The following is a 12484-nucleotide window of genomic DNA, read 5'->3' as shown; positions in this document are numbered from 1 at the left end:
TGTTCTGAAATCATTACCTACTACCCCATTTTCAAACATTTGCAGAAAAAACTGCTGTCATATTTCAATTGGCTTATTTGCTTCAGTTATGAGTAGATAGATAGATAGATAGATAGATAGATAGATAGATAGATAGATAGATAGATAGATAGATAGATAGATACTTTATTAATCCCAATGGGAAATTCACAGTATTGGTGTGAACAAGATATCTACCAGTGATGTAAAGCAATATTGACCGGATCTCAATACACATTGCCTCCATGCATACAAAAAACTACAAAACTCAACCATACTTTTTTTTTTTGCCATTACAACATTAGTTACATGATATTTGATTAGTTAAACACCAATGACTAAACTAAACAGATGCTCCTTTCCACCACAGGAATTTTACATTAAATTCCTCTGCCAAAATCAATCCTTTTTTCAAGTTTTGTTAATTCAACTCTTATCCTGGCAGAACTGGGAAATCAGAAGAAGTCAAAGCTGGATTAGACGTTTCATGAGGAATAAAATAACCCCTAAAAGCTCGCAGAAAAAGATAAACAGAGAATAAAAGAGTTAAACTTTGAAAAAACTGGCAAATGAGATGTACTGTTTTGCAATAAGAACTGCGTAAGTGAATAATTATGATATCAATATGTTCATCAAACATAACCAGTCGGTTTTATTTTTTTTCCAAAGACCATGCATGCAGGTGCAGGAATTATGATTAAAGACAAATTTCTAGGATAATAAAATGAAATTCTATCAGTGTTTTAAGACACGTAACATATTGCACAAATAGAAATGCCATGTTAATTAGACAAACATGATTTTGTTTTTCATGTAATCATTTTACTTTAGTTACTTCTATCTTTTACAAAAAAATGATTGTTTTGAGTTTATTTTACAACTTTGGAGAGGTGAATTCAAATAATCAAACAACAATCAATCCCCACAAATGGTGGAGAAAACTAATCAAAAAAGTACTGATTAAAGTTGGTGCTTTTAAAATGTAATGTCCTTTTATAACTCATTAATACATTCCTTTACTTTTATATTTTGTTTGCAGCGTATTCTTACATATTATAAGAGTTAACCTACTTTTGCAAAATGCAGTATGAAACAAAAATGCCTACATGACTAAGCAAGTGATTGAAAAAAGGGGTAGATGTAACCTGGGTTGAATGTCCTGTAAAGGTACCTAAAGACAAACAGACAAGAAAATAAAAAATTATATAAGATTAATAATCATGAGTCTCCTACAGCAATGTTCTGCACTCCTGGTCTTGGGAGAACAGTGTGGTCTGGTATTTTTCAGATGCACCAATTTCTTAACCAGGGGTAATTTCCTGCATTCAATGAAAATCCTTGCTTACATAAACTCGACATTATTCTCGGTCTTCATTTGATTTGCGAATTCAGAAATACTATATAGTATATTTTTACATATTAATAACCAACTTTGTGTATTTAAAAAGTTGAAAATGTGAAAACAAAAATTCTTGTTCTGTGGTTTTGTCTAAACTCAAGTTTTAAGTAAGGTTAAGAACTGATCTGAAAATTTGAAGTCACATGGTGGGCATTTACTGCTTAGCAAAACTTCCTTGCTTAAAAATCTGAATCTGAAACTACTGTGTTCATGTTCTAGTCATGTTATAGGCCTGTAATTTTTATTACACCATAACACCCAGTGGATTATAAAGGTACAGTAACCAGAAAGAGCAATATATGGCTGTTTGGAACAAGCAACATATTTTAATCCTAATCGAGCAATCAGGAAATTCAGATTTGGAAATATTCTGTTTTACATTGATTAATTTTAGCTAATCATTAAGTGTTTCTTAAAACTGAGCTACTGGACAGTTTATGTTTTATTCCTTGCAATAGTCAACGTTAATATTCAACTATTCATGACTATATTTTCACCAATTTAGTCTTAATTCAATTTGAATTTACTTACCACCTTTTCTTAACTCTCAAATTGGAAAACAGTCCTTGCTATCAGAAAATTGTCAAAACTAAAAGCAATCTAAGGGCAATACTGTGAAGAAATTAGATGTAAAGAAGCTACATTTGTGTAGAGGTAAGCATTACATAGAGTTTATTATGTTTAAATATGGAAACTACTATATAATGTGCATTTTAGTAAAACAAATTATTTAGCTAAAATAAACAAAAATTCTTCCACAAAGAATTTTTACGAATAACTGCCACTAAGGCAACACATTATGAAGATAAGCAATAATTTCTTAACTCACTCTTGCTTAATCCAACATAAGAGGATGGCAACCCCTACTGTGATCCTAAGTGCAACAAGCCAAAAAAAGATTATATTTGTCAGTAGAAGACAAAAGCTTGCCAAGACATTTTTGTCAAAAGTATATCTTTTTTTACATGCAGAAACATTTGTGCAACGTTTTTTTTTCTATTGCATGCAATAATGTATTCTGAAAATTAAAACTGTACTATGGTGTCTTCTTTGGTTAAAGTATTTTAAGTATAAGACAAGTGCATTATACAGGTTAAACTGGCTTCTTTTCTGCTCATCTTCAATGTAGTTCTACTTCAAGGCTGTCGGGACTACCACCCTTTTGAGCTGCCATCTCCAAGCTATTGTTATCTATACAGATTAAGTCTACCAATTGTTCAGATAAAACAAAGACAGACTCATAGCTAACTGACCCCTCAGGACAGATGGTCAGTGATTTCAGCAGCACCCCTCCCCTCTTGAAACAAACCTTGCTAATCTTTTTTTTTTTTTTACAGCTCTGTAATGCTGAGAAAGAAACCCATTTAGCCATAAACATGCCACAGCCTTTTCACCAAGGAACATTTGCTCTCACTAATGTTTCTCAGAGCCAATTTGACAATAAACACTTTCCAAACTCATTACCAAGTTGTTTATGCCTGTAACTGAAAAAATAGTACAATGTAAAAAGGAGGTGTTTATACATCAATGCAATACGAAACAACCCTCAGTATTATAAATGAACCTAATTTGAGATATAGCCCCTGAATTCAAAATGTCAGGCTCTATAACAGACGGCTGTTTCTGATATGACAAAGACCAGCAGAATTATGTTACATGCCTGAATAAAGAGATGCAGTACTTTACAAGTAAATTACAAAATTAGTAAAACGTTAGTTAGACTGCATTTAAAGGAACAATTCATTCTACTGCATTACAAATGTCAAAGAAATCAGTTTTCATTTTTACAATACATTTAACTCAGAATACCTAAATTCATAGTACCTTTATTCTCCCAGTTAATCTTATTCACATCACAAATAAAAGCACAACCACCACAGAAAGTATTCATTTTGAGATATAATTAGAGAGTATTTATGCAACAGCCTGATCTCTCTGTTGTATAAATAATCTAGATTACCCTGGTATCTTCTTTCAAATGTTATTTCTACAGATAAGTAGGGAAAATATTAAGCTGGGCTCTGTCCAGCTTGTATGTCTTGATTAGAAAAAGTTATTAAGTAACAGGGCTTTTAAGCATCAACACACTCAAGAAACTACCAATGATATCAGAAATTAAACTGAATATGTCTCAAATGTGGTATGCATTAATTTTGAATTTCTTTAAAGTTAAATTTTGCATTTTTAGATAACCCTAAGTTACAGTCATGTTTAGAATTTACTTGACAGCTAAAAGTAAACAAACATTTAAGAAGATAAAACGTTTTAGTAACATTTGGGAACCGTTCTGTTTAGCCAATTGTTACATTGTTTTGTAAAAGTTATCATAGAACTTCAGATTCTCTCAAGCATTGTGAAGAGATGTGCTTACTGACATCAATCTTGAATACGTCAATCCATCTAGTGATCTACCAACAAGGAATCTTTTAAGTTTACAGTTGAAGAGTTGAAGCATACCTTAAATATATTCTATCAGGAATATAGCTTTTTAAGTCTGCATAATAGTTATGTGTTATTATATAAAATTATCATGTCATGTCATATTCTGACCTACTAAATCCAGACTAGGGTCGCAAAATTTGTGCAAAACAAACACTTATCAGTCAGTACCTGACATGAAAAAGGCAACTTACATTATGAGTAGAAATGTCAGAGTTAAAGAACCCATGAGATTTCTGTATAACTCACTGATTTTTACTTAAGAATCTTGTACATTCATTGTTATGATATAAAATCATCACAATTGGGCTTGACTCTCAAATTGAGTTTACTTTTAAGTGTTGAAAACTGAATCAGAGAATGACTAGAAGAGTAACAATAGAACTAAAAAATATACTATTGTAACGTGTTTCTGTCCTACTGAAAAAGGCCTTATACTGCACTTGAAAAAAACAATGTGCTCAAAAGACTTTTTCTATATCTGTCAACAAAGTGCTTCTGACTAAGCAGCCTTAATAAAACTAACTCATAGATCAGACTGAACCTTTCACCATCATAGGTCCCAAAGCCAAGTTTCCAACAGGAGCTTCAAACTTGGCTTGCCTGAATAAGGCATTTTGGCTCCGTCATGTCTGTATCCTGCAGGGATCCAAACTAAAGATCGGGGGTTGGGAGACCATGGAATGCTATCAAAAACAGTGTCATTCTACCTCTGGGAAAACTGCAAAGTCCCATTTACTCCACATTGCAGATTAAGATCATGACAAGAACAACTGGTTTACTTAAGTGGTGTCATAAAAATGCACTCATTAATGTATGTATTTGTTTATTCTATCTATCCTGTTTGTCTGAGCTCCCAAACACATTATCAGTCAAGTAAAAGTAAAGCCACACAGAATGAACTGTGAACTAACCAGTCAAGAAAAATTAAACAAACTTTACAATTAGAAATGTGAATAAAGGGGGTCTGTGAATGTTATATTATAAAGAAACAATCAGAAATATTTTATAGTGATGCAACTGAAATCCATCCATCCATTTTCCAACCCGCTGAATCCGAACACAGGGTCACGGGGGTCTGCTGGAGCCAATCCCAGCCAACACAGGGCACAAGGCAGGGAACCAATCCTGGGCAGGGTGCCAACCCACCGCAGGACACACACAAACACATCCACACATCAAGCATACACTAGGGCCAATTTAGAATCGCCAATCCACCTAACCTGCATGTCTTTGGACTGTGGGAGGAAACCGGAGCACCCGGAGGAAACCCACGCAGACACGGGGAGAACATGCAAACTCCACGCAGGGAGGACCCGGGAAGCGAACCCGGGTCCTCAGGTCTCCCAACTGCAAGGCAGCAGCGCTACCCACTGCGCCACCGTGCCGCCTGCAACTGAAATGCCTCAAAAATTAATCAATGAAACTATCACTGCTTATATTCTTCCCTGAAAACAGAAAAACAACAGTAACAAGGTTTTCTTTAAGTAATAATAATAATAATACATTTTATTTATATAGCACCTTTCCCATGCTCAAGGCACTAAGTCTACCTTACTGCTCAATATAAAATGGTTTACAAAACTTTAAACCAGTAGTATTGTGGGAAAAACCCAGTATTAACAAAGTGCATTTTTCTTTGAAATGTAAATGTGAAGATGAGAATGGAAATGAACACGTCATTTTTTCCATATTCAGCACCAGCTTTCTCCACTACAGGGTTATGGGCAGCTAGAAGTCATTCTAGTAATGCCACAGATCACATATGAGAACACACACCCTCTCACAAGCTAATGATGTGAGTGTTGTGGACATGCCACATGTCATACCTTTTCCAGTGATTGTCAGTCATACCCTTCATTTACATAATCTTAGCAAGTCGGAGGCAGTGGATGGCGCGCTCCCTTGAAGCCAACTGTGTAATGTAACTCACTATAACTAAGTATAATGTATATACATAGTGACAAGGAATAAGAGTCATGGTTATAGAAACCTATCCCAGCAGCACTAGATGCAAAGCAGGATCCAACAGTGCTACAAACTGCTAGTTAATCACAGGTTCCACACTCACATGGTGTAGATACAGAATTACTAATCAACCCAAAGTCAATGTCAGACATTGGGCATTTCAGACTTGTCGACTACAGTTACTGAAAATCGCTGCCCGTATCACATTTGCCAAGTGAGTGCTGATCTTACGGCTCAGTCGTGCTCACCCCTTTTTCTGACAGCCAATAATGTGTTGCTTGAAGGAGCTGACACTGCACGCGGGGTTAACAGCCACAATCTCTGTCCTTTTCTTCTTTTTTCTAATTTGTCATGGTAGTAAAATGAAAGACATCAGACAGATAATCTTCTCTTCTGTTTATGAGGTCCAAAACACCCATGTACCTTAGTCATTGACACTGCATTATATACATTATACGTTCGGATGAGCAATCCTTGGCTGTCAGCTTTCATTCACATTGAACCCACCCATATAACTAAATACAAATTTTACTCTGTTTGATTTTATCGTGGCAAATAATGCACTAGTAGGAGTGAGTCACTGGGCATGTCACATTACACAACAAGCTTTGTGCACTGCAGACTGCTTCCGATTCATTAAGATTATGTAAATAAAGGCCACGAGTGAAAATCACTGAAAAAGTTGCATAATGTGACATACTCATTATTAGATATGAATAGAATGGTGTAAGGTAACCTGAAAAGTACATTCTCAAGCTGTTGTCAAATCACATGACTTCTTGTAGGGTATGTCAGATTTGCCAACCACAGTTTCTGATCTCATAACTTGACCATGTCAGTATAAACGACCAAAAAGTCGCTGTCCATTTCAAATTTACCGACTGACTGCCAACACTGGCAATAGGGGGCTACCTGACAAAGCCAATACCAAGTATATACGTCCAGAGCCTAGAGCAACCCCTTTCGCTCGCCCTGAATGAAGGGTTAACAAGTACAGCGAGTTCAGCCACAACTTGTAGCCTTTTTCTTCTGTTCTTTCCTCCATTCTGTTGTGGTATGTAAAACATTAAGACAGACGAGCTTCTCTTCTGCATATTCCTCATCACTATATTAAATGCATTCTACTTTCAGATATACATTCATTGCCTGTCAGTACTTATGAACACAGAGCCCACCCACAACTAAAGACAAAATCAAATCTGTTAGAATTTATCAGATTGAAGTCACAAACTAGTTGGAGAGTCGCTGAGCATCTTATATTTGGCGAACTGCAACTGCTGCCTCCAACTTGCTGAGGTTGTAAATAAAGGCTATCACTGATAAGCACATATTGTGACATAGCTTTTAGTTGATACAAATGGCAACCTGAAAAGTACAGTCTCAAGCAATAACATAATTTATAGGTAGTACTGTTTTATACAGTTTTATTCATTGTCATATTATAAACATAAAGTAATATACTATCACACAAGGACAAAACCAACTTGAAGAGTATATCAAAGGTAAAAGAGTATGCCTGAGAAAGACAAAGAGTTGAGATCAAAGCAAGAACGAGCAAGGACAGTATCTTATGAGCTATCAATTCTGCCTCCGGTAAAACGTTCATAACATTAAAGCTCCATAAATCATCCACAACAAACTTCAGTTTAAACTTATTTACGTATATGCACATCATATGAGCAATCAGGAATAAAGCCCTGGTTGGTTTCAATCTGCTTTAAACCCAAGGGGCTGACAAACTGCGACTAATCCATACACCATCTGCATCTGACGTAAAAAAAAAAAATGCGCTGCAAACAAATGCGCACTCTGGTTCACCCAAGAAAGGCCGAATAAGCGGCATAAACCAAATGTAAAGCTAGCTGGTCACCTGTGTCTCCACGATGTAATATGAAATGCCCCGGACAGGCTGGAGAGGGCTGAAGCTGTTTCAGTAGACAGAGATATCACAAGCCAGCGCGACACATCTGTCGCCCACCCACACTCTCGCGGACAAGAAGGTCCAGCCGCGCAAGCAGTGATGCATAGCAGAGAGCCTGTGACACGACACACAAAGCATCCGATTCACGGCGGCAGATGTCGCAAATCATCTCACGTTTCTAAAGCCCTTCACAAGTTGAGCAATTAAAAAAATGATGCGCCTTCCCGCCTGTGAAGATCACGCAGAGCGCCGTTCGGAGGGTGTGTGTCAGTCTTACTTTTCCCGCCCGCGCCCAGTGCCCGTACGCCCGGCTGCTGCCTCACCTGGTGTGTCAACAGAAGCAGGACAGCGAGCTTTGGCGACGGGCGTGTAAGAGGGTCTGGTGCAGCAGTCGACTGACGATGAAATTTAGCATCTGTTAGTCTTTATTTATGTTTAGTCAAATCCAAGGACTCGGAAGACTGTTGCTGTAAAGTTTGCAAAGCAAAATACAAACGGCGCGCTTCTGACCCTATCTGGGGCGTAAGAGTTTCGCCACGCAAAAGGCTTGCAGCCACTTACTCCCCGGATTTCTGCTCGTGATGTTTTCACTGATAACGCTTACACCTCGGCTTGAGGTAGCACCAACCGGAGGACACTCGAATTTGGTGATTTCCCTGCCTTGCGTCACAAGTGGGAAGACCTGGCTGTAGGCGACGCCGTGCCAGCGAAGTGTCACAGTGAACACTGAGGAATAATCACAAAGACGAGAAGAAACTACAATCCGCCAAGCAGAGCCACGAGCTAGGGAAGGGTTGTCAAAAGAACATTGTGGATTTTTTAGAAATGAAATAAGAGAAATTGTAAAGGCACATGAAATGCATGATAAGGGTGTGGAAATTTTGCGAGCCCTGATCGCGCAGGATTCGTACAAATACGATAATTACCTCACATTTGGCCTCTCTGTGATGGCTGCAGGCCACTCGCTGTTAGCCAGGGCCAAACATACCTCAGCCCCCAGTCTCTCCTTGCCGTTTCCTAGTGACACATACATGCGTATACATCTCTGATTCGATTTGTTGCTCACGTTGAGATTTGTGTATACATATTCATTTTGCACTTCAGTTCTGTTTCTAAAGGCGTGTGTGTTTAATAGCCTTACAATCTAACCCTCACCCCCCTCACGTAAACGGCATTGCAGTGTAAATAACGCAATAATGCGTCCTGGACTGGAATGAATGAATATGGATCCATGCCTGAGTGTGCCCAGTCTGGGTTTGATTACTGCGTTGTGGCTTTTCTCTCGATAGGATACAGTTCGATAAAGTACTGTAAGGATGGACGGATACACTTCGGTTATACAAATAAATAAATCATCCGTCCATTTTCGTGCCACCTTAACTACATTCACGATCGCGTATGGCTACGTTACGGTCCAGCCATCTATTTGAAAACCTATTTATCCACTCTGGAGTCCGCAGCAGCCGAGCCTTATTGCTACAACATTGTGCGCAAGACGGGAACCAAATCAGACCTGACGCTAGTGTGTAAAGTCACCTATGTTAAATCAATCGTTCATTCTTCTTTCTAACCTTCGTTTTTTTTAATCATTTATTAACCTATTGGAAAGAGTCAATCCTGTCTGTTTTAGACGAGAGGTAGGGAAAAACTGCAAGACGGAACGCTTGTATATTCCAGGTTAAACTCACTCGCACTGTGCCAATTTTGTTTAACCATTTTACATTGATTTTTTAAATTGTTTCCAGCGTGTCATTTTTCTCGATCGGATACAGTTCGAAAAATTATTGCAAGGATGGACGGATACACTTCGGTTATACAAATAAGTAAATCATCCGTCCATTTTCGTGCCACCTTAACTACATTCACGATCGCGTATGGCTACGTTGCGGTCCAACCATCTATTTGAAAACCTATTTATCCACCCTGGAGTCGCAGCAGCCGAGCCTTATCGCTACAACATTGTGCGCAAGACGGGAACCAAATCGGACCTGACGCTAGTGTGTAAAGTCACCTATGTTAAATCGATCATTCATTCTTTTTTCTAACCTTCGTTTTTTTTTAATCATTTATTAACCTATTGGAAAGAGTCGATCCTGTCTGTTTTAGACGAGAGGTAGGGAAAAACTGCAAGACGGAACGCTTGTATATTCCAGGTTAAACTCACTCGCACGGTGCCAATTTTGTTTAACCATTTTACATTCATTTTTTTAATTCTTTGTTTCCAGCGTGTCATTTTTAGTGTTCATTTAGCCAGGACAATTGAGGATCATCCCTCTGTCCAGTTCAGTTCCGCTTAATACACACTTAAAATAGTAACTAGAGTGGACCCATTGCATACACCCGACAATCTAGTCGATAATTTTCTCAACCCGCTTTGTTCGATGTCAATACTCCAGTCCACTGCAGGGCAGACTCACAATGCACACACACCCACCGATACCATCGCTGGTGTTGGATCCATCCGCCCAACATACATATCACTTGAAAGCACAAGAACGTGACTGCGATCGACGTTTGGAGTTGTGAGGTAACGAAGCTAGTCACTGCGCCATTATCTCGCTCATATAGGAAAGGACGGATTTAACATTGGAGGTTTTGTTGAAAAGACTGTGTTTTCCTTCTATGGAACGCGTGGCTTTTTGTTCTATATAGTTAAGAACATCAAAGGCCACTGACGCGTGCATGTCAGGAACCAAACCTGGACGGGACGTACGATTATCCCTGTAGTCCATTCATGAACATAACCACACACACGGCGTTTATTCTCATACACACGGTCCTGGGGATATGAAACGAGCCCAGACTACCCAGGGAATGCGCAAGCGAAAACACGGTGAGAACGTGTACACAATGAGTTGGCAGGAAATCAAAACTCCGGTCCCTTGAGCTGTGCGGCACCAGCGTTAACCACTGCGGTACCGCCTGCATGATAGACAGCACTGGGAAATTCCTCTGTATGTGCAATGCTTAATCTTCATTGGTCAATTAACAGTTTACATACGTTTCCAATGCATCTATCAGACATACACCAACGATTTTTCCATGTTGTGATACGTGTATATGCAGTTGGTCCACCATGAATAATGAAACGTGCGCTCAATTAATAGTAACCTAGGTTCCAGGATAGTAAGGCTTATTAAACATGACAACATTTAAATACTTAACGTTTTGCCTTGGTAATCCACTTCCCTTATGTGTTTCTCATGCTATGTTTATAAGTTTGCACTTAAGTATAGTACTTGTACCGTATCTTCAACACCTTAAATACGTGGGTTTCCAACCGAGTATACGCCGAGCAACCGTGTCGATATTTATTAAAATAAATGATAAAACTCCAGTTTCCTCGACCATATACTGAATAAAGCGGCACTGAAATGGCCAGATGGATGATCCTCAATTGTCCCGACTAAATTAACACTAAAAATGACACGCTGGCCATGCGTGCTTGAACATTAAAGCTGTTAAAAAATAAAACACATTCTTTGTATTATAATGATCTCAGAAAACTGTTAGAAGTAATTCAATTTTGCGTAATAGTGTGTATTTACGCTTATAAATAACTGTAGGGACTACTATAATCCGAAGTGTAATTATGACATGTAAATTTAAGAATACACGCGTCTCGCTTATTTCGAAATCTACGGCGAATAAATAAGCACGTTTACCAAAACCATTGCTCGTAAAGAGACCAGGCTCTAATACACGTATTTTTGTTCTCGCATTACACAATGCTCCTTAAATTGTTGTTGTAGAATCAGCGAAGACAGAAAATAGACACTGTATTAAATATTCAGTTTTACTCGATCCTAAAACACATTATCTTGCGTGCGTAGTTTAGAATCTGAGAGTAGGGGGAGGGGTTGAGGAGAAATTCGGGCTTTTCTGTTTCATGATCAAAGTCATAATAATAAGGATAACATGAACCCGTTAAATAGCGGAAAAGTTAGCGGAATTGTAATGATAGCAAGCAACACGTTACAGTCCCAAACGATCACTGTATAGATCAATTCTGAAAAGCAGCCGCTTATAATAAAACAAAACTGCAGCAGTAAATTAAATGGATTTACCTTCCAATCCGACTCCTTGGCCTCCACGACTTTTGCTTCAAAGCTGCAAAGGTAGCTGTGCGCGGCGCCGTTTTAATTTCCCTGTGCAGATGACGCTCCGAGAGTCGCGCGTGACCCCAGTTCTTAGAGCTCAAGGCGTGTGGCTTGAGTCACATACCAGTGGCGACTGGGACAGCTCACTGCGAGAGAGGCGGGGGTGGTAATGGGGACGCGGAGTTTTAATTGTGCTTAGGGCGACAAAAAGGCATTTTGAAAAAAGCTCTTTTTGAAAACTTTAGCGCAAGTGTACGTGTACCGGATTATTCAACTTTATACTGCAACGAAGATAAAAAAAACTATACCTTCATCATAAAATGGTACGCTCTATGCGAGCGCTATGGAAGGTCAATGTAGTTCTTGGCGCATCGTTTGGTCAGCGCGGAACGTGTATGTAGACGCGAAACGTCGACTATGTGTTCTCCATTGTCACCGAGCAGTACAGAGGAAAAGGACTGCAGAGACTATTAAATAGACAGTTTATGAGCATACTTTACTTGCAATGTTAGGATCATACGATATTATGTAAGATATCTATCTATCTATCTATCTATCTATCTATCTATCTATCTATCTCAGAGCCATAAGTACACTTTACATACCCTATTTGCAGAAAACCTATAAAACTACGTCATA

The 12484-nt window shown here is 38.5% G+C and overlaps 1 protein-coding gene across 1 annotated transcript in view; it reads right to left on the bottom strand.

The window, feature by feature from the left end:
* greb1l (GREB1 like retinoic acid receptor coactivator) overlaps nucleotides 1-12156 on the bottom strand; it is a 240877-nt gene extending 228721 nt beyond the window's left edge. The window contains 1 exon segment of the mRNA XM_051928928.1: nucleotides 11813-12156. The gene's annotated coding sequence lies outside the window, so the exon portion shown is untranslated.
* Nucleotides 12157-12484: the final 328 nt, after the last annotated feature.

This window comes from Erpetoichthys calabaricus, chromosome 6 (assembly GCF_900747795.2).
Source record: "Erpetoichthys calabaricus chromosome 6, fErpCal1.3, whole genome shotgun sequence".
Classification (NCBI taxonomy): domain Eukaryota; kingdom Metazoa; phylum Chordata; class Cladistia; order Polypteriformes; family Polypteridae; genus Erpetoichthys; species Erpetoichthys calabaricus.
The sequence above is the reverse complement of the archived record's forward strand: the minus strand, read 5'-3'. Positions and strand labels throughout refer to the sequence as shown.